This window comes from Nelumbo lutea, chromosome 5 (assembly GCF_056320005.1).
Source record: "Nelumbo lutea isolate HS-2025 chromosome 5, American lotus-T2T, whole genome shotgun sequence".
Lineage (NCBI taxonomy): Eukaryota > Viridiplantae > Streptophyta > Magnoliopsida > Proteales > Nelumbonaceae > Nelumbo > Nelumbo lutea.
Window position 1 is genome coordinate 81,854,954 of NC_142688.1, and position 20,478 is coordinate 81,875,431.

General features: G+C 39.1%; 1 protein-coding gene across 2 annotated transcripts in view; it reads left to right on the forward strand.

Annotated features, from left to right (window-relative positions):
- Positions 1-6,947: 6,947 nt before the first annotated feature.
- Positions 6,948-20,478, forward strand: part of LOC148853093 (uncharacterized) — a 34,578-nt gene continuing 21,047 nt past the window's right edge. For both annotated transcript variants that reach the window (XM_088942670.1, XM_088942671.1), the window contains exons 1-2: positions 6,948-7,087; positions 7,188-7,232. The gene's annotated coding sequence lies outside the window, so the exon portion shown is untranslated. The remainder of the gene's footprint in view (positions 7,088-7,187; positions 7,233-20,478) is intronic.

Genomic DNA, 20,478 nt, shown 5'->3' on the forward strand with positions numbered 1-20,478 from the left:
CGGGAAAGAAGGTAGGACCAGGAGCACCTAGTACATCAGATGGATACCACCACTGGAGGGAGAGCTAAAGATCAACTTTGATGCGTCAAGAAGAGAATATGGATCGTGTGCAGTGGGAGTCATCGCCAGGAATACCATGGGTTTGATCAAGCTTGGAATGGCAAAGTCTGTTAGAAGGAGATTCAAAGCTTATTGTAGAAAGAAAGCTACACTTCCATGGAATCTAAAGAGTATTATTGAAGATTGCTATACAATTTGTGAAAAGAAAAGGCTTACAATTGAATATAAACACACTCTCAGAGAAGGCAACTACGCGGCAGATTATCTGGCTAAGGGTCACAGTCACCTAATCATATCAGGGAAAATCAAGGATCAGGAATTAGACTTGTTATGTTTTGCTGATGCCTGGGGGAAACTCTCCTTGAGAGGATCCTAATTGTGTATTTACAATCACAACTTTACCAAAAAAATAAGTCTTGATGTGCAGAAGTTGTGTATCAGGAATTTCAACCAAACGATCTCTTGTTTCTCTTAGGGAAATTGTTTAAAACTCACCATGAGTTTTCAGCATTTCTCTTAAACTCACAGCTTTTCAAAATGTCTAAAACTCACCATGTCAATCAGTTTTTATTTTCCAAAACTCGCCTTACGTTAGTACACCATTAATGTTTCTTAACAGGGTGTCCATGTTAGCATAAATAACAATTTTTATGACCAAATCACCCTTGAATGATGAGTTAAAGGAAAAGGGTCTTTTTTCATTTTTCATTTTTTTTTTACATTTTTAGTGTTTTGTTATAATTTCTAATATTTTTTATAATTTCTGTTTTTTTTTCATTTTTCTATTTTCTACCATCTATAAAATTTCCTGTATTTTTTTGTTATTTATTTGCAATTTCTGTGGGTTTCTATAACTATTAGTGTTTTTTCTACATTTTTTATGTTCTGATTTTGTTTTTCAATTTCTATAGTTTCTATAATTTGAAAATAATTTTTTTATTTTGTGTGCGATTTCTATAATTTTTTTTATATATTTTGCAATTTCTGTATTTTTATATATTTTATATTTGAAAATATTTTTTGAACTTTTTCGTTTTTTCATGTCTAAATATATAAAGTATTTTTTTTATATATGTACATATTTTAAAATTTTCTATGAAGGTTAAAATAGTAATATATTAAAAGCCGTTAGTCTATTTAACGTCAAGTTATGATATGGTGAATTTTAGATATTTTGAAAAATTGTGATGAGTTTAAGAGAAATACTGAAAACTCATGGTGAGTTTTTGACAAATTTTCTTTTATTATTATTATTATTATTATTATTATTATTATTATTCTAACATTTTGTCAGGGTTAACGTCACATCACAAACTATCATTTAAAACATTTAAACCCACCCAATACTCAATATTAATCGATGTCCGTGAAAAATGACACCCATTTTATGATACACTGCTTCTTTTTAATATCAACCTTTGCATGACGAGTGCAGAAAAAGAAGCACTAGTTGCATGAAATTCCTATTTTTCCTTTTTGTTTTCACGGGGCCACAAAAAAGGGTAAGCATGTCCCCCCAACCCTGGAATTGTTTATACATTATTTTATTTCACTTATGTTACCCGTCTTAATTAATGACGTCATTAAACTTTCCTAATTAATGACGTCATTAAACCCCCAACCCTAGTTATTATTTCACTTGTACACCATACTCTAATTGTTTGTCTATTTTGATTCTCAGCTGTTAATCTTTCCTTGGTGGATGTTTGTAACAAGTGTTAAAATTGATCATTAGAAATTATATATTTATAAATATTAATATAAATTAGATATATTTTTTTCTGAGAATAAAGTATATACATATACATTTTAGTTCATAAAGTAATAGAGTTTCTCCACTAGAGAAAGTTGTGTTTTCTACTTTGCCATGATTGGAGTTTGTGTCTTACTCTATTATGGCTAGAGGCTTTCTGTTATGGTTAGGAGTGGTGTTTTCTAGTGATGGTGGGGGGGTTAAACTACCCCAGTTAAACCACCACATGGATGCTGACATGGACCGGTGTGGACCTCGGATGAAGAGGGACACGTGGTGAACACCCAGTCAGAGCCCAACTTCCCTCACCCTTTGCTTCGTCTCTTGCACGAAGGGCATAAATCCGACCCTTGGATTCAGGGTCGAGACTGGCCTTGGGGAACAATGCGTATCCCTCAAAGAGAGGAGCACGATGACAATCCCCCATAAGTATTTAAGAGAACACCACAATATACATTATGTTTTCCATCTCTGACATTCTAGCCCTTTAGCTCTCTTAAACTCTTCAGCTTGTTTGGCTATTACTAGCTTGGCCTAGGTGACAACTTCGTTCTCTTCACTGGCTTGAGCTTTAGAGTGCTCCTCCTTGAAAAACCACCTTGTACTCGTGAGTTGCTAAATTCAGTTCAACTCATCTAGTGTAATATGACAATTATCTATTGTTGGGATCACAAGCCGAGGACCATCACTTTGGTCGAGACAAAAAAAAGGTTAGAACGACGTTAGAACATGTCAAGAGGTCACCCACCAACCTTCTAAAACTTCACACCCCTCAACACACCTCAAGCTGGGATCTTCATTCAAGTCAAAGACTGGCGCTTCATCAAATAGCCTGAGAAGATGAAGTCCCAGAGAAATGAGAGGACTTGGGGGACAAGTAGTGTGAATTTCGTCAGGACTATGACCACGACATGGAGGACTGCAGCGACTTTTGAAATCATGCTAAAGACCTTCTTTGACAGGGCTGCCTTAGCAGGTACGTCATTGATTACCAAGATCAATGCAAAACCAATTAAGGTTGTGCCGATGCACCTAACGACAATAGGGGAAGGCTCTTTGGCTTGGAAAGCCTATGCTTGGATGAACCAAGTTGAAGCCTAGTCCAAGGTGGACTCCCCCATCACGTTTACCGATAAGGATCCAGACGGAGTCTAGACGCCCCACGACGACACATTGGTGATCTTGATCGACATCATCAACTATTAAAGTGCATCTATTCCTCGTTGAGATGGATAGTTCGGCTAATATAATCTTAAACGAGGCACTCTAGAGAGTAAATTGGGCAAAAGCACCTACAAACGATCAACAATCCATTTGGTTAGTTTCTTTGGTGAAACCATGAGGTTGGAGGGGAAGATTACCCTACTGCTCATAGCAGGGGAAGGACCTTTGAAGACAATACTGCTCATGGACTTCTTGGTGGTGAAGGTCTTGCACTGTACAACATCGTCCATGGTCACCCAATGTTGAACGCAATGAAGGCTCAATGTCTACGTACCACCTCGTAGCCAAGCACAACATCGGAAGTATCCGAGGTGATGAGCGCACTGCTCGACAATGCTATGTTGTAGCTTTAAAGGGGAAAATGGCCTTTCGAGAAGTCTTCAATGTCCTCTGCCAATACTTGATGAAGTTAAATCTATCTAAGTGTGCATTTGGCCTGAGCTTGAATAAATTTACGAGATTCATGGTAAATCAAATAGGGATTGAGGCCAACCCAAAAAACAACATTTCCTTGAACCATTAATGACATACAACACCTCACAAGTCAAGTAGTCACGCTTAATAGGTTTATATTGAAGTCCACAAACCAATGCCTACCCTTCTTCAAGGTTTTCAAGAAGGCAAAAGGTTTCTTATTAACCAGTGAGTGCAAGCAAGCATTTTAACAGTTGAAGCAATACTTGTGCTCACCCCCGCTATTGACTAAGCTGAGCGGTGATCTATGCCTTAATCCAGTGCTGGAGTGTTCATTAGAAGATGCGTATGCCTCCTGTTGGATCATTATCAAAATCAATACGTTAGTTTTGAGTGTAGCTAGTCAAATAAATGGTTTTTGTTGGGTAGATTTTCTTTGATTTGCAAGGGAAGCACTCCTAAATGTTTGAGCCACTCCAACCTTAACCTTGTCTTGAGTTGTCGAACTTGTGTAGCTAGTGCTAATAACAGTTGAGTTAAAGCCATCCAAAGCAAATTTTTTCTTACTGCTAGTAACTGCAAAAGACCTTTTTCAGCCATTGACTAACTAATAGCTTCAAAATAAGTGTTACCCCGAGAGAGGTGAGAGAAAAGAGTGTCCTACCAGGTGTGACAGAAAATTATCACCACAAATTATGTTATAAATCCAAACACAAGAAAAGTGGAGAAAGATTCAAATAAATTAATTTCTTATATTTAAAGTATATGGTTACAACTCTTTGTATTTCATCTCTCTTATAAAGGAGATGAGAAACCTCTGATTCTCTCTTGATGGTGCACTTCTTACAACTTGGAATTTTGTATTTAAGTTGAAGTCAAGGGTTGGATGATGTGTTCCCATACTTCCAAGAATGAATACATAAGTTCCTTCAATTGGGCTTTGAAAGCTTGATGAAAAGAAAGATTTTGCAGAAACTCCATGAGTGTTGTAGCTTTACTCTTGAGAAGATGATGTGTATGTGATTCCCCTTTTCCAAGGGCCTTCTTTTTTTTTTTTTTCTAAGTTTTTGACCAAAGGTCAGGTCCTCTCTCTCTTGATGGGAGACTATTTATAGATTGCATGGTCTAATCTTCCCATGCCTTTGCTCTTGTTACCCTTTTCAAAGAGTTGTTACATTAACACTTATAAAGAGATAATTATTCTCTTAATCATCAACTAAATTTCCATATGTTTTTTAATTGACTAGAGATTTGATTGATCCCACTTACCTTTTGGAGAGAAGAAGCTTGGCAAATTGCCATTTTATGGAGATAATTATTTTCTCTTTAATACCAGTTGGATTTTCATCATTAGCATATGAGAAAGACTTTAATTGGATTTATTTCCATAAACCACCAAGACTTGAATTAATTTAAATTTACATTTGAATGTGATTTCATGGTGGACCTCACATGTATACCCTCCTCTTATGTTAGTGGACTTGTAAAAACAAGGCCCAAAAGGAAAAAACTCACACCAAGGCCCATACAAATTTGAGCTTATGGAATAGGGTCCAAATAGAAAGGACCCCTGCACTAAGGCCCATGAGCAAATTTAAGTCCAAGGAGGCAATGCCCATTTAAAAATTCCATAAAAATTTTATTGCCTATAACATTTTTTGCGGCTTACCAAACAACAAATGCGACCGTTAAAGTTGAATCACTGATATGGTTTTGATATGGTGTTGTAACCAAACACCATTGTTATATGACAGCCTTCTGAAGATCAATTAGGACCAAGAATCATGTGTATCTGTGGGCAACGTTCATGGTCGATATTTTGTACACTTTCTCTTCCCCAGGGACTCGTGTAAGGATAAATTCGGAAGTGCTTAATTGAAAAATAAATACTCACGAACGTTTGGTGAAAATACACTTATTGGTAGTATAGGTATTTTCAAAATGATATAGTGGGTCAAGACAGAATAAAAAGGAAATAAGTTGATTTGGTCTTGGCTCAAAATAAGTATTTATTTGAATAAATACTTATTTTTAATTTTAAATACTCTCACATTTAGCTTAAAAGGTGTTACAAAAACTATGGTGCTGAGAGACATATACAAGCCAATCGAGGATGGCTTAGTTAATACGTTACTTGGATTGTTCCAACGGAGATGTGGATTCAAGTCCTGCTTCCACCGCCTTTGGAGAAAAAAGTTAGTAGTATGTGTGTAATTCCAAAAAAAAAAACAACTCATAGAAATTTAGGCATACGACTAAATACCAAAAAAAGGAAAGACATGATACAAAAAAAAGGCTTTGACCAATCAAAACCCGCCCCCAAATGAATTTTGATAAAAAATAAAAATCCAAGCAATTGGTTACTAGACCTGTTCCAATAAAAGTATTCACAACTGAAACAACATTCCTATATCCAACGATTTTTCATCAGAGCATGTAATAAATTTACACACTTGAAAATTTTCTATAAAATTTGTAGATTCCAACTTTACAATATTATGATTAAGTTTTTAAACTAACCATGGCATCATGGAAGAACAATAGAGAGACTACATGCAAAAACAATCCATAACGAGTTTGTAATTCATAGAGAACTTGAATGGATCTTGAGAAAACTAGGCAATAGAAAACACAAGTTGAATCGCCTAGTTGTATGCAAGAAATATAGGGGAAAACAATGAGAAAATACAAAGTGAACTCGGCTTCAGTTAGTGCAAGGACCGTTGGAACTGGCCTTGGATTGTAAATATCTCCCAATGAAATAAAATATTTAGGTACGGAGGTATTCTCAATGCAAGGCGGTAAAGGCTGTTCGAACAATGTTTGAATGGGCTTTGCATTGATTGAATCTGATCTCAAGTTATACATACGATTTCAATTGACATCAAAGCAGAGTATTGTATCAGTAGTATAGAGAGCTATTGGGAGTGAAATGATGGGGAAAAAGAAGAGATCAAATCAGCCCCCCACAATGTCTCATAGTACATTCCTTATTGGGAATATCTCCCGATAATAATATCAAAAATGATGATGCTATCATTAGAAAATATTTCCAATACACCATGGGGTGTACTGTGGGGTACAATTATGGGGGTTGATTTGAACTCCAAAAAAAATGAAGGGCTAAGGGGGTAGGGTGGGGTTTATTGATTGGTTTTATCATCAACAACAAATTTACAATTTTGCCCATATTTTCAAAGTAACGCGTGTTCGTTATTTTAAGCTTACATTGGCGAGAATCGAGATTCTGCAGTGTATTTTTTTCACCTCTCATAATTTTGCCTCTTCATCCCATTTGGAATGAGAAACACTTCATACTTGTGTCCAAACGTGTTATCATCATCCTAAGGATCCAAAGTGATTATTTGGAGTGATGCCAAACAGCGCCAAAGAATCCTGATTCTCGCCCAGGTAAATACGTGTGGCATTCATCACACGTGAAAGCAGGCAGGGGTATAAGGGTATTACGGAAAAACCGCGCAAAAACAGGGCCGGGCCGGGCTCGATTAAACCATCCCTCATTTACTGTTTTCCTCTCTTCCCAGTTCCCAGTTCGCAGTCATTCCATCTTCCTCAACATTTCGCCCGACTGTAATATCACCTTCTCCGACTTCGTGGTGGTTGATCGGTCCGCAGGTACTCTTTATCTCTCTTTCGTTTTTCTTCTCATTCTCCCAACTAGCCATGTCAGTATATCCAAACACCATTTTCATGTTTTGTTTGATCTTTTCTCCAGAAAATACAGAGACCTTGTACCGTTCAATCATCTTACCGTTTACAGGTATGTGCCAAGTTTGTGTCCTTCACCATTCTTAACATTTGAATCGAGTTCTTTAATTAGGAAGTCGTTTTAGTTTTTTAAAGTCGTTTACAGTTCTTTACTTATGTGCTTTATAAAACATCTTTTTATGAAGTACTGTCTCTGAAGTTTTATCTCAACATGCATAACCACTAAAGTGGGTTTTGATTATAGTTGAACTAGATGCTGAAAGCTGAAAACCCATAAAAACTTCATCACATTACCATTGATGCCATGAATTTAGAAAAGGTTTTAAATTTAGAATCTTTTCTTTCACCCTCCTCCTGTATTTGAGCAGTTATCAAACACAAACTTGCAGCAACTGTAAAAACCTTTACCTTGATTCCATCCCCATAGTTCCTTCTCCTTTTAATTTGGAGGTCACATTATTCTTGATAAAAACACCAAATGCAGGGAATAGAAAAAAAAAGCATCCTAAATACAAAAGAAATAAAACATGCGTACAGCGTATGTATTGTTAAAAAGAGCTACCCTTTTGTCTGTGTTATGACCCGTCATTAAATTGATACAAAAAACCTTCAGTTAGCACCTTCTGGGATCATATTAGGCCAGCAACATCTTTTTTTTTTGGCAGAAATCTAGCAACATCAAAAACTCACGATAATTGAAATGTTAATTCTTAAATTACTGATAAAAAATGTTAGTTCTTAAAATTTTCAAAGATTTCTATTTACCTTAGGCTGTGAGAATATGCTTCGGCCATCCACAATTGTCCATGTTTTTGCTATTCAATGAATAATTAAGATTTGACATTTTACAATCCATGTCATTAAGTAAGACTCCAAATGAGAGACCCCAAGTTTAATTCATAGGGGGTGCAATGTGCATAATTTTGCCTTAAGGACACAAAATTCTAACCTTGTCTCAATATACAACAAGACCACTATACAAAATATACATGCTTGACAAGATATACAGATTAAAGAGAACCTGAGTTAATCAACTCTCAAAGGTTCCAAACATATTACCAATCTTCACTTCATGGGTTTTCGAGGGCTGCCAACCTTCTTTCAAGCTCATCTACATCCAAACTGCAGACAAAAGGACATAATAGTTGCAGAAGTTAGAAAATTGCTTTTACAAGTAAGTGGAAAAATCTGAGTCTGGTTGTGAAACTCTTTGAGAGGATGTCTAATTTGAGGATTAATTGGTCAAAGAGCTTATTGGCTGGAACCAACATTGAAGAGGATGAGTGAGATTTCTAGCAAATTCCCTAGGCTGTGAGAAAGGTGAGTGGCCAATGAAATATTTGGGCTTACCCCTTGGAGACAACCCTAGACCTGCTAGTTTTTGGGTTCTGGTGGTGGAAAGGATCGAGAAACAATTGGCAGCGTGGAAAAAGAACTATATCTCACTGGGGGGGGGGAGAATAACCCTAATTAAGTCCACCTTAGCAAATCTTCCAGTGTACTACATGTCGGTATTTAGGATTTCACAAGGGATAGTGAGGAGAATTGAAAAAATCATGAGGGATTTTCTCTGGGTGCCAAGGGGAAAAAAGAATGATCATTTGGTTAGATGGGAAAAGGTGAGGAAATTGAAAGGGGAAGGGGGGTCTGGGAATAGGTAATGTTAGATTGAAGAATCAGTCTTTGCTTAGCAAATGGCTTTGGAGGTTTTCAAATGAAAATGGGAAATTATGGCACAGAGTGGTTGCAAGCATTCATGGCATGTCAAGCAATGGATGGGATGCTGGATGTCTCCATAGGGCTAACTTGGCTGCTCCCTAGAAGGCCATCCATGATGTTCTCCCTACATTCCTAAATTTTATCAAGTATGACTTGTCTTCTTGTAGTAAAATCAAATTTTGGGAGGATGTGTGGATTGGAGATACTCCTTTGGGTGAGAAATTTCCTTCTCTTTGTGACCTGTCCAGGTTCAAGGGTAAGCCTATTTCAGATTTCCTAAGTCAACCATCTCACCTTCCAGGGTTGAATTGGAACTTTCAATTTAACAAGAACCTTAGAGAGACTGAACTTCTTACAGTGTTCGAGCTGTTAGGATTGCTAAGTTCAGTATTTTTTGGGGGAAGGTGGGTCAGATTCTAGGATTTTAGATCCTATTTCTGATGGGTCGTTTTCTTGTAAATCCCTTCTACATTCGTTGGTTGCCCTACAATCTTCTCTTCCTTTCCTAGTCAAAGAGATTTGGTGCCCTTCTATCCCCCTAAAATCAGTGCTTTTTGTTGGGAAGTTTATCACGGTTGTATTAATACCCTTGATGTACTTCAAAGAAATATACCAAATTGGTGCTTGTCCCCTAACTGGTGTGTCCTGTGTAAGTTGAGTGGTGAGACTGCTTTTGACCTTCTAATGTCTTGCCCTTTTGTCAGTTTTATTTGGAATTGGTTTACTTTCCTCTTTGGGTGCAGGTGGTCCTCTTCTGACAGGGTGGAAGGTTTATTCAACCCTAATGGTTTCAGTGGCAAGACAAGGAGGGGTAGGATTCTTTGGAGGTGTACTAGAGCAGCAATACTTTGGACTGTTTGGGAGGAAAGAAATGATAGAATATTTGAAAGTAAAGAAAAATGCAAGGAAGCTTTAGTTGAAACAATAACATTGAGGGTGGCACATTGGGTAAAACGCTTGAAGAAGCTGAACTTTGATGGGAGTTGTGTGGGTAACCCAAGCCCTTCAGGCATTGGGGGGGCCATTGGAGATGAAAATGGATTCATTATTGCTGTGTACTCCGGTCCTGTGGAGGAGGGTGATCATCGAGGGAGACTCAAAAGCTGTGATAAAATGGTTGCAGAAAGGGGAAGGGGTGACATGGCAGTTGAAGAATGATTTCCGAAGATTTAAATGGATGTCAAGGAACATGTCAATCCAGGTGGAATGGGTTAGGAGATCCGCCAACAGTTTGGCAGATAGCTTAGCAAAGCAAGGGGTTCAAAGAACACATGTTTTGGGCACATTTGTAAGTGCGTCCTGGGTCAGCTTACTAAGCTGATTTCTTTTTCCAACTTCTTGTTGTATCCTACAGTATTTTAATTAATGAAATTCTTTCAAAGTTATTGATAAAAAAAAGTAAGTGGAAAAATTGGGGTTAGCTATTCACTAGAATTTTGTCCTAGTAATAGGAAGCAAGTAAATAAGTTGGTTCTAAACCAAAGTTAGAGCAAAGGACTTTACTAGATCTAACCCCTCTATGAGATAAAACTGCTGCATTTAGCATGTCATACACCCACCTAGGTTTAGAACCAAGATTAAATCTAGATGATTTACTACATTTACCCCAAAATGCAAGAGCTCACACACTGAATATAAAAGATAAAGAGTTTATAAGCTGATTCCTTCTGCCACTGGAATATGTTATAATAATAAGTCAAGCAGCATAATTGTGTTAGGAGATATTAAATGCTTTTAAAGAAATAGTAGTTGTACTTAAAAACAACAGAAAAAGGGAGTTTCTATTGCCACTCCTCTTATTATTCTGCACTCTCCCCACAATTATTTTCTATTGCCTTTAGTAACTCATGTGACTGGGGACACGACTAAGATAGATGATGTTAATGGTCTATCATCGTCCCTAGTCGCGAGACAGAGGGGAACGCGTGCAACACTGGAAAACAGAGAAGAAGCTCGACCTGTAGTGGGTTTCCCGACGAAGGTTGAAGGAGTTTAGCCCCCTACGGCTCTCCTCAGAGAAGCTGAAGCCAAGTTACGTTAAGGGAAGACCTGAAGAGAAGGAAGATAAGGAGGAAGGTTGGGCGCAATGCAGTGAAGGTGATGAAGATTCAGAGGACCGTTCGGTTGATTGTACTAGTGTGGGCAGTGCAAACGACGAAGGCAATTGCGCTGGAGGTGACACGGGTGGGTGGAATATTGCAAGTTTATTTCAGGGTGACGATGGTAAGCTGTTCAACCCATTCCCAAGACCACAGAGTGTGCAAGGTGGATCAGAAGGGGCAGACCGGGAGAACCGGAAGCAGAGCAGGAACACGCCATCAAGGGGTGAACCAGGGGTAGAGTGGAAAGATCACTGGGGTGACCAAAGGACAGAAGTACTTCCCGACAAACTCAGGGGGATAAATATTTACCAACCTCTAGAACAAGAGAGGGAGGCAGGGAGCAGTCCTTTTCCAGCTTGTCCATCAGTCGCAGGTAACCAAGTGATTTTGGTTTGTGCTACTAATGTGTCTTCAGTGTCTTTGGTTCCAGATTCCGTTCCTGTTCCATGTCCTATAGCCCATGAATTTGTAGCCGAGCCAGCAGACGGGCTCTCTAAGGAGGGAGAGACCAGAAGGAAGGTGGGAAGGTGCCAAAAGGAAGGATTAGGAGTGAAAAAGTATGGGAAATTATTGAAAGAGTGCTTAAGGAAGTGGAAGGAGAGCTGATCTGGAGAGGGGAGGGGGAGGTAGGAAGAGGGGAGGGGTTAATGGAGAGGAGGGAAAGGAATGAGGGTAGAGATGGAGAGGACTGCGGGGAGAGAGTAGGGTTGGAGGGAGGTAATAGGAAAGGGAGGGTGGATGGAGAAGAAAGAATAGAGGTGGGACCAGAGGAGAGGAAGAAGGGGCAGGTGGATAGAGATGGAGGGGATTCTGTAGGAAGGGTAGGGCTGGTGGACTTGGTGAGAGAAGACATGATAGCAGAATTTGTAGGGAAGCTAGGTTGTAGGTTGAAAGATTTGAATGTGCTGAAAGAAAACTTACAGAAGAGGAAGGAGAAGATCGGAATAAAGAAGAGGAGATTGAGTGAAGTAGAGAGATTGAAGAGAGATTTAGAAGGAGACAAGAGGCTCGGGGTAAAGGGAGGCAGAAGGAAAGGGGAAAGTAGTGGTAAGTGGCAAGGGGTTTAAAAAGAAGCGGAATGAAGATTCTTAGTTGGAATGTGAGGGGAATTGGGAGTGTAAGGAAGAGGGTGACAATAAAGAGGTAATAAGACAGTGTGACCCAGACATTGTGCTACTACAAGAGTCTAAGAGAATGGAGTTAAATGACAAATGGGCAAAGAGTGTATGGAAAGCCAGGGGAATTAGTTGGGTGGCTACTCCCTCGTGGGGTGCTTTCGGGGGGATTGTAACAATGTGGAAGAAGGATGTGGTGGAAGGTCTGGAGGAGTTGATCGGAAAGTACTCGGTGTCTCTGAAGTTGAAGCAGCAAGAGGATGACTATACACGGGTGCTCACAAATGTTTACGGACCGAATGACTATAGAGAGAGAGGAGTTGTGGGAGGAATTGGCTGATGTTAGAGGGTTGTGGGATGGGCCTTGGTGCATGGGTGGGGATTTCAATGTGATCAGATTCTCGGAGGAGTCCAATAAGGTTAACTAGAGGGTGACAAAAAGCATGAGGAAGTTTAATAGTTTTGTGGATGCCTTTGAGCTTAAAGAGATTCCCCTAGCCCATAAGACATTTACATGGTCAAATCTCCAATCTAGACCCATTTGCTCTAAACTGGAAGATTTCTGTTCTCTTTGGATTGGGAAGAACATTGGGGAACCTTGGCTTCTAGAGCTCTCCCAAGGGTGACCTCAGATCACTGGCCCATAGTATTATGTAAGGAGGAAAGAAGGTGTGGAGGTCCCACTCCCTTTAGATTTGAAAATATGTGGCTACTTCATCCAGGGTTTACTAACAAAGTGAGGGAGTGGTGGCATGACTGTAACCCACTGGTGGAATGGGAGGGGATGAGATTTCATAAGAAACTACAATTCTTGAATGCAAGAATCAAGGAGTGGAACTTGATGGAGTTTGGGAGGATAGAAGAAAGAAAGGGAGAATTTTATGGATAAGATTGGAAGCCTTGACTCTAAAGAAGAAAGGGGAGGATTTGGTGAGGAAGACAATGATCTCATGAGAGATTTGAGAAGACAGCTAGAGGATTGTCTGCTCAAGGAGGAAATTAGTTAGAGGCAAAAATCTCGGTGTAAGTGGTTGCAAGAGGGAGACAGAAACACTAGGTACTTCCATTCTCTAGCAGATGGCAGGAGAAGGAAGAACTTTATCTCCAAATTGGTAGTAGATGGAGTCGAGTTAGTACAACAAGAGGAGATTGCCAGGGCCTGTATGGAGCACTTCAAATCTATTCTAAGAAGGCCTGTGAGTAGAAGGGTGTGGGTAGAAGGTTTGGACTGGCCAGATGTAGGGGTGGAGAACAAGAGAAGGTTGGAAAGAAGCTTTACTCTAGAAGAGATCAAGGAGGCTGTGTTTTATATGGATAGAACAAAAGCTCCAGGGTTGGATGGGTTAACAATGGCTTTTTATCAGGACTGTTGGGATATCTTAAAAGATGATCTCTTGCGGGTGTTTGAGGAGTTTTTCAGGAGAGGAATTGTCAATCCGGGTGTGAACTCTACATTTATAGCCTTAATTCCAAAAAAGAAAGATGCATCCCACCCGAAGGATTTTAGGCCAATTAGCTTGGTTAATAGCTTGTATAAGATCATTGCAAAAGTGTTGTCTTTGAGGATGAAGAAGGTGTTGCCTGATATCATTGCACACTATCAAGGAGCCTTTGTGAGTGGAAGACAAATTACTGATCAAATTTTAATTGCTAATGAGAGTGTGGAGAACTTTAAGAGGGATAAGAAGAAGGAAGTGGTTTGTAAGTTGGACTTGGAAAAGGCTTATGACTTGGTGGACTGGGATTTCTTGAGGAGAGTTTTGACCAAATTTGGGTTTGGGGCTAGATGGTGCAAGTGGATCACGGATTGTGTCAGGAATTGTCATTATTTAGTACTAGTGAATGGGACAGTGGTAGATTTCTTTCAAGCCAGTAGGGGTATAAGACAAGGAGATCCCCTGTTTCCTTTCTTGTTCATTCTAATTGCGGAGGTTTTGGGAAATTGATTCACAGAGCAGATTCTAGGGGGCTCATTAGAGGCTGGAGAGTTGGGAGGGTGGAAACCCCCCTCACTCACTTACAGTTTGCTGATGACACAATTCTATTTTGTGAAGGCGGTAATGTGAGCTCTATTAGGAACTTGAAGTTGGTGATACAATTGTTTGAGCAAATGTCTAACTTGAAGGTTAACCTTGGGAAAATTTGTATAGTGGGGGTGAACTTCGAGGAGGGAGAGCTCAGGGAGAGTGCTGAAATGTTGGGGTGTGAAGTTTCGGGGTGGCCTTTGAACTACTTAGGGTTGCCATTAGGTGATAATCCCATGCGAGAGAGCTTTTGGAACCCGGTGGTGGAAAGGTTTGAAAAAAGACTGGTATCCTGGAAAAAGAACTACCTCTCTCTCGGTGGGAGAATTACACTAATTAAGGCCACACTTGCTAACTTACCCATCTTTTTCCTATCGGTGTTTAAAATCCCAGTGAAGGTTGTTAACATATTAGAGAAGTTTATGAGAGATTTCCTGTGGGAGCCAGGAGAGGAGAAGAGGGATCACCAAGTTAGCTAGGATATAGTGTGTAGGAGTAAGTCTTGTGGTGGCGTGGGGTTTGGGAGTATCAGGAGAAGGAATATGACTCTGTTGGGGAAGTGGTTGTGGAGGTTCCCTATGGAAAAGGAGAAGCTATGGGCTAGAATAGTGGCAAGTATACATGGGCTGGAGGACAATGAATGGGACGCTGGAATCAGAGCTAGGACCACAAGCAACTCTCCTTGGAAAGCCATTCATGACCTGCTGTTTTCTCCCATAATATCAGGTATGACTTGAATTCCGGTAATTCAATAAAATTTTGGAAACAAACCTGGGTGGGGAGCGCCCCTTTAAAGGATCAATTTCCTTCTTTGTATGCTCTTTCTTATTTGAAAAATGAGTTGATCTCGTCTTTCATCACCCCGTCCTCTTCCACTTCTGGGATTGGGTGGAACTTGGGTTTAAGAAGGGATTTGAGGGACTCAGACCTCGACAGTATTTCGAGCCTTATTGCACTTCTTGATAGCGTTGTCTTAGACCCCACTAGGGCGGATTCTAGAATTTGGACACCTACCCCCAATGGCATCTTCTCTTGTGCCTCGTTCTTCAAAGTCTTAAGTCAGTCCACCAGTCCTACCTTCCTTCCTTTCCCTGTTGGTGAGGTTTGGTGCAGAGCAATACCTCCTAGGGTTGGTAGTTTTTGTTGGGAAGCCTATCTGGAAAGAATCAACACTGGTGATCTACTCCAAAAGAAGAGACTCAATACTTGCTTGTCACCTCAGTGGTGTGTTCTATGTAAAGCTGATGGGGAGACTGGTTTTCACCTACTGGTGTCTTGCCACTTTGCAAGGTCAATTTGGGATTGGGCTTCTTCCTTATTTGGACGCAGTTGGAATCCCCCATCAGACTTGTTGGGCCTTTTCTCCCCTACCTTTTTCAAGTGGCGGATAAAAAGGGGAAGGATAATGTGGAGAGGACTAAGGGCTGCAGTATGTTGGACATTGTGGGAGGAAAGAAACTCCAGGATATTCTCAAAAACCCAAAGAGGAGTAGTAGATCTGAGGGCTATCATACATATTAGGGCGGTACAATGGCTGAAATATTTGACACTATTCACAGATTACATTGTGGATGACATGTTGAGGAAGTGGGGTGAAATTGCAAACTGCACACAGACCAAGTGGCTTGGACTCCCCCACCTAGTGGATTCTTGAAATTAAACTTTGATGGATGCAATAGGGGAAATCCGGGGCAATCGGGGATTGGAGGTGTTTTTAGGGACGAAAATGGGGTCATCTCTGCCATGTTCTCAAGCCCAATTGGAGTGGGTGACTCCCTTAGAGCTGAGATCTTTGCAGTTATGGAAGGAGTCCAGAAAGCTAAGGAGTTGAACATCAAGAAACTCATAATTGAAGGGGATTCAGAGGTGGTGATAGGGTGGCTGACTAAAGATCAAAATGGTTTATGGAAGTACAACAATGAGAGGAGGAAATTCATGTAGCTGGTGCGGGAGATGGAAGTTAGGACATGTTGGGTTAAAAGATCGGCTAATTCCCTAGCTGACGGTTTAGCTAAACAAGGGGCAGAAAGGGATTCACTGTTTTGGGCTAAGCTGTAACTTTAGTGTATTCTTTTCTCTTTTCCCTTTTTCTTCTTTTTTCTTCCTTTTATGAGGCTCTTAGTGGCTCTTGGAAGATAAGTGTGTTTGTCTTCCTCGTGTAAATTTTCTACTGATGATTTAATGAAAGTGTTATTGATCAAAAAATAAAAATAAAAATAAGTCCACTAGAATAACACATAAAAACATAAGTCCACTAGAATAAATTTGGAGAATTCTAGTGGACTTATGGTTTTATGTGTTTTTCATTTGGAGAATTGATATGAGGAAACATGGTAATGCCAAATGTGATTCTGATTCTGAGAAACAAGAATAAGATGCCAAATGTGATTCTGATTTTGAGAAACAAGAATTCTGATTCTAGAAGGGTTTTGAGAATCAAAATCTGGAGAATTGATGCCAAATGGGGCCAAAAGCTCTCCAAAAGGCTTTAAGCTTTGTAACCTTGGTTTTCTTTTCTATCGCCGTTGTTGCCACCTTCTACCCCAACTCTGCATGTTTCTTGAACATGCCGATCGGTGATTGCCGGAGAGTATTCATCTCAAGCCTCAATCGGTGACAGGTGCAAGACTGGTGACTCCTGTGTTACTGTTCTTAATAGTTTTCTCTTTTCTTCTTTTTTTACATTTTTTCTATTAGAACTGCTCTGTATTGAAGTTCTTGTTCATGTCTACCCTTGTTCTTTTATATGCATTGGCCTGTTTCTCATGTACAAGGCCCAGTCATATTTTCTCCCCTTCATTGATTGCATTTGGCATTCCATTTAAGGTATTCACTGCTGATCATTGTCGTTTGGTTTCCATTCTCCCTTTATAGGACCATCTCGACTACCATCAAACGACGGTTAATTTCCTTGATTTTTTTGTAATTTTTAATAGAACTTTTTATCTTTAGTTTCTTGAGTTTACTTGATTTTTATTTCAATTTTATACATTTGCAAAATTCACTTTTACAAAAGAAGATCAATAACCGATTCTTTTGTAAGTATTTTTAGCTTTGGAAAAACCTTATTTGTTGTATGAATGCACAAAATGGAAGTGCAAATGGTAAAACACCCTGATGCAAATCTTATGTTCTAAACCACTTGAAGATGATGATTTTGCAATGTTAATGCTTGTGCCACAAAACCTGCCCTTTGTTTCCTTTTTGATTTTTAGTAAAATTTTATCTTTATGATAAAAACACCCACTTAAATTAGAACTATTTCACTCAAACCTTCCAACAATCCTTCACTGCCCCAATTATTTCACTAAAATCTTCAAACTATCCCAATTATTTGAGGAGTTTTAAGAGATGGCAAGGGCATTATTTTTTGGGCCTATAGTGGGCCAAATGGAATTGCTGACTCTACTAAGGCTGAAGTGATGGCTGCTCTCACGGGTATTCGAATAATTAGAAAATTAGGAATTCAGAACCTAACCTTTGTAGGTAACAATACAAATACTATAAAATGGTTAGGGGATAAAGAAGGTGTTCTCTTGTGCAAGTTAAGTGGTGAAAATGCCTTTCATCTCCTAATTTCTTGCCCTCTTGTTAGCTTTATTTGGAATTGGTTTTCTTCCCTCTTTGGATGCATTTGGTCTCCACTTGACAGGTTTGAAGGATTGTTTAGCCCTTCTATTTTTAGCTATACTAAAAGGACGGGCAGGATGCTAAGAATTGGCTAGATGTTAACAGCAACTTGTAGACTTATAGCTGGCACAGGCTTTCAGATTTTCTTCTTTGTAGCTTGCATGCTATTCTTCTCAAATGCCAAACTATAATGTCATCTGAAAGCTACCATTGTAATGTGCCTTTAACTATTGGTTGAATGCCTGGATGTCCAAATCCATATACATTCCTTTTAATTTTGGCTTTAGTTGAACTTAAAATGAAAGAAACTCAACAGTCTTAAGATTACTATTTTAGATTTGAATAGCTACTATTTGATTACTGAAAGTTACAGTTGGTTGTATGAAAGATTGTTGTTGAATGGTCTTAGAGAAGAATTAATAGGTTTAATTAACCTTTTGTATTTTTTCCCTGTAAGAACCCATTTCTTAGTTGTTTAAACACATTTGATGGTTGGGCGTATAATAGGCGGTCGCTTCACAATAAAAACACCAGGTCAAGCAACAGCTGAGAAAAAATAAACTGATGAGCCTGTCCATGCATCTGCCAAAATCAGCTCAATGCCCCAGACGAAAAAGAGCAAATGGGATCTATAGCCATACTTCCATGAAGGCATAACTTTGAAAATTTAAAGTTGAATGTCTGATTTTCAGCTTATATAAACTGATGAGTTTTGGATGTGAAGTGCTGAGCTTTGGAATCTCTCTCTCTCTCTCTCTCTCTCTCTCTCTCTCTCTCCCCCTCCCTCCCTCCCTCCTCTCTCTCTTTCACATGATCAAATTTTGTTAATCATATAATTTATTTAAAGGATAGTCTAATTTTTCATATGCTTATATGCAAAAGTGGTAATACATGTCACACATACACATCCATTTGCATACATTTTTCTTTTTCTTGTTGGTTTGCCATGGATTGCTTGCATCTTATTTTTCCAGCCAGAAAAAATTTCTCCTCATGATTGAGAAAAAATTGGTGTTATTTCATTTTCAACACATGTTTCTTTTGCATTCTTCATTGTTCATGGAATTTGGGAACCATGCCATCTTATTCCCTTCTGATGCACCCCTCCTAACAATAAGGCTTCAATGGCACAATCTTTCACAAGATTTGGGGAAAGACAATAATAAATCTTAAGGTGCACCTTTGCACATTCTTCCATGTCCTTGGAATTTGATGGATTTTAATTAGCAGAATCCTCAGGTATTGGTATTTGTTGAAGATTAACCAGTTTTATGATGCTTTTTATGAGTAGATGTTTTCTGTTAGTTGTTAGATAGGAGGTGGGGACCACAATAGTTATGTGAGTCCAAATTTTATTATGTTTTTGTGTCTTATATATGCTGTTTTATGTTTTGCCACCCTATAAGGGCATAGTTGTCTTTGTACTACTCTATTATTTTTAATATAAATAATAAGTGAAGGGGGTGGCCAGATTATTGCTCTCCTTTCTTTTCAACTTTTCTTCTTCTCCTTCTCTCTTCCTTCTTTCTTCAAGATACTCCTTTTATTTCATATTTTTTAATTCAGCCAGCTTTCTACTTGGTATCGGAGCAGCGACTAGGGTTTCTAGAAGCATTTTCATGCAGCCCTAGATCAGCCGATTGCATAAAGTAATAAAGGGCTGATCGATCTGCTGTAAATTGCCCAGTTCTTGGATTTTTTGGTGGGACCTAGTCATCAGGAAGGTGATCTACTGTTCGACATCCAAATCAGGAAGAACTGAAGTATGGGGAAGAGTTTTAGAAAAGTTGGACTCTTTGTTTTTGATTTGATCTTGGGCGGCCAAGTATTGTTAGCTTTCTTTTGATTTTCTGAAGAGTGCGGTTTGGTTTTTGGATTTTTCTGAGCCTCTTGGAGTGATTGATTCACTCTTCTCTCTGTTGGGAGGCATGGGGAGGAGAGAGATTTATCTCTAGCCAGGGTTTTCTTCTTCTAGAAGGGTTTGTTTCTGTGTGTGATATTAAATTGTTTATGGAAGGTTTCCAATCTATTTTTTCTTACTGTTGAATTATTTGAAGTAAGATGGAAAGTTGGAATACCGAGATGAAATCTACCGGCACTGTGGGACTGGGTGTTGGAGGTAGTAGTGATATTTTTGGGTCTAGAATACTATAGTAAAACTTGGTGGTACAAATTATTTGGAGTGGGGGCACAATCAGCTAAAATGACTATTGGTGCCTGTGGAAAATTAGGGTTTCTCACTAGGGAGGAGAAGAAACCTAATATAGACTCTTCCCGATGCGTGCAGGAGAATTACATGGCTATGTAATTCTATGTTACCTCATATATCAAAAAATTTCCTATGGGCTAATACTGCTAAGGAGATTTGGGATGGAGTGATTGAAACCTATTCTTAGAAACAAAATGAAGCCAGAGCCTATTAGTTAAGGAATGAGGTGATAAGTATGAAATAGGGAGAAAAACGTGTTGTTGTGTATTTCTCCATGCTGAAAACCCTATGGCAGGAAATAGAACACTTAGAAACTATGGTTTGGGAAAGTGTAAATGATGTAACAACCCATCATAGATTGGTAGAAATGAATAGGGTTTTTGAGTTCTTGGCAGGGCTGAATCCTAAATTCGACATTGCTAGGCAACATATTCTTTCTAGGGAGGGTGTGACACTCTCTCAAGCCTATGCCTTTGTCTCTGGAGAGGAAAGTAGGAAA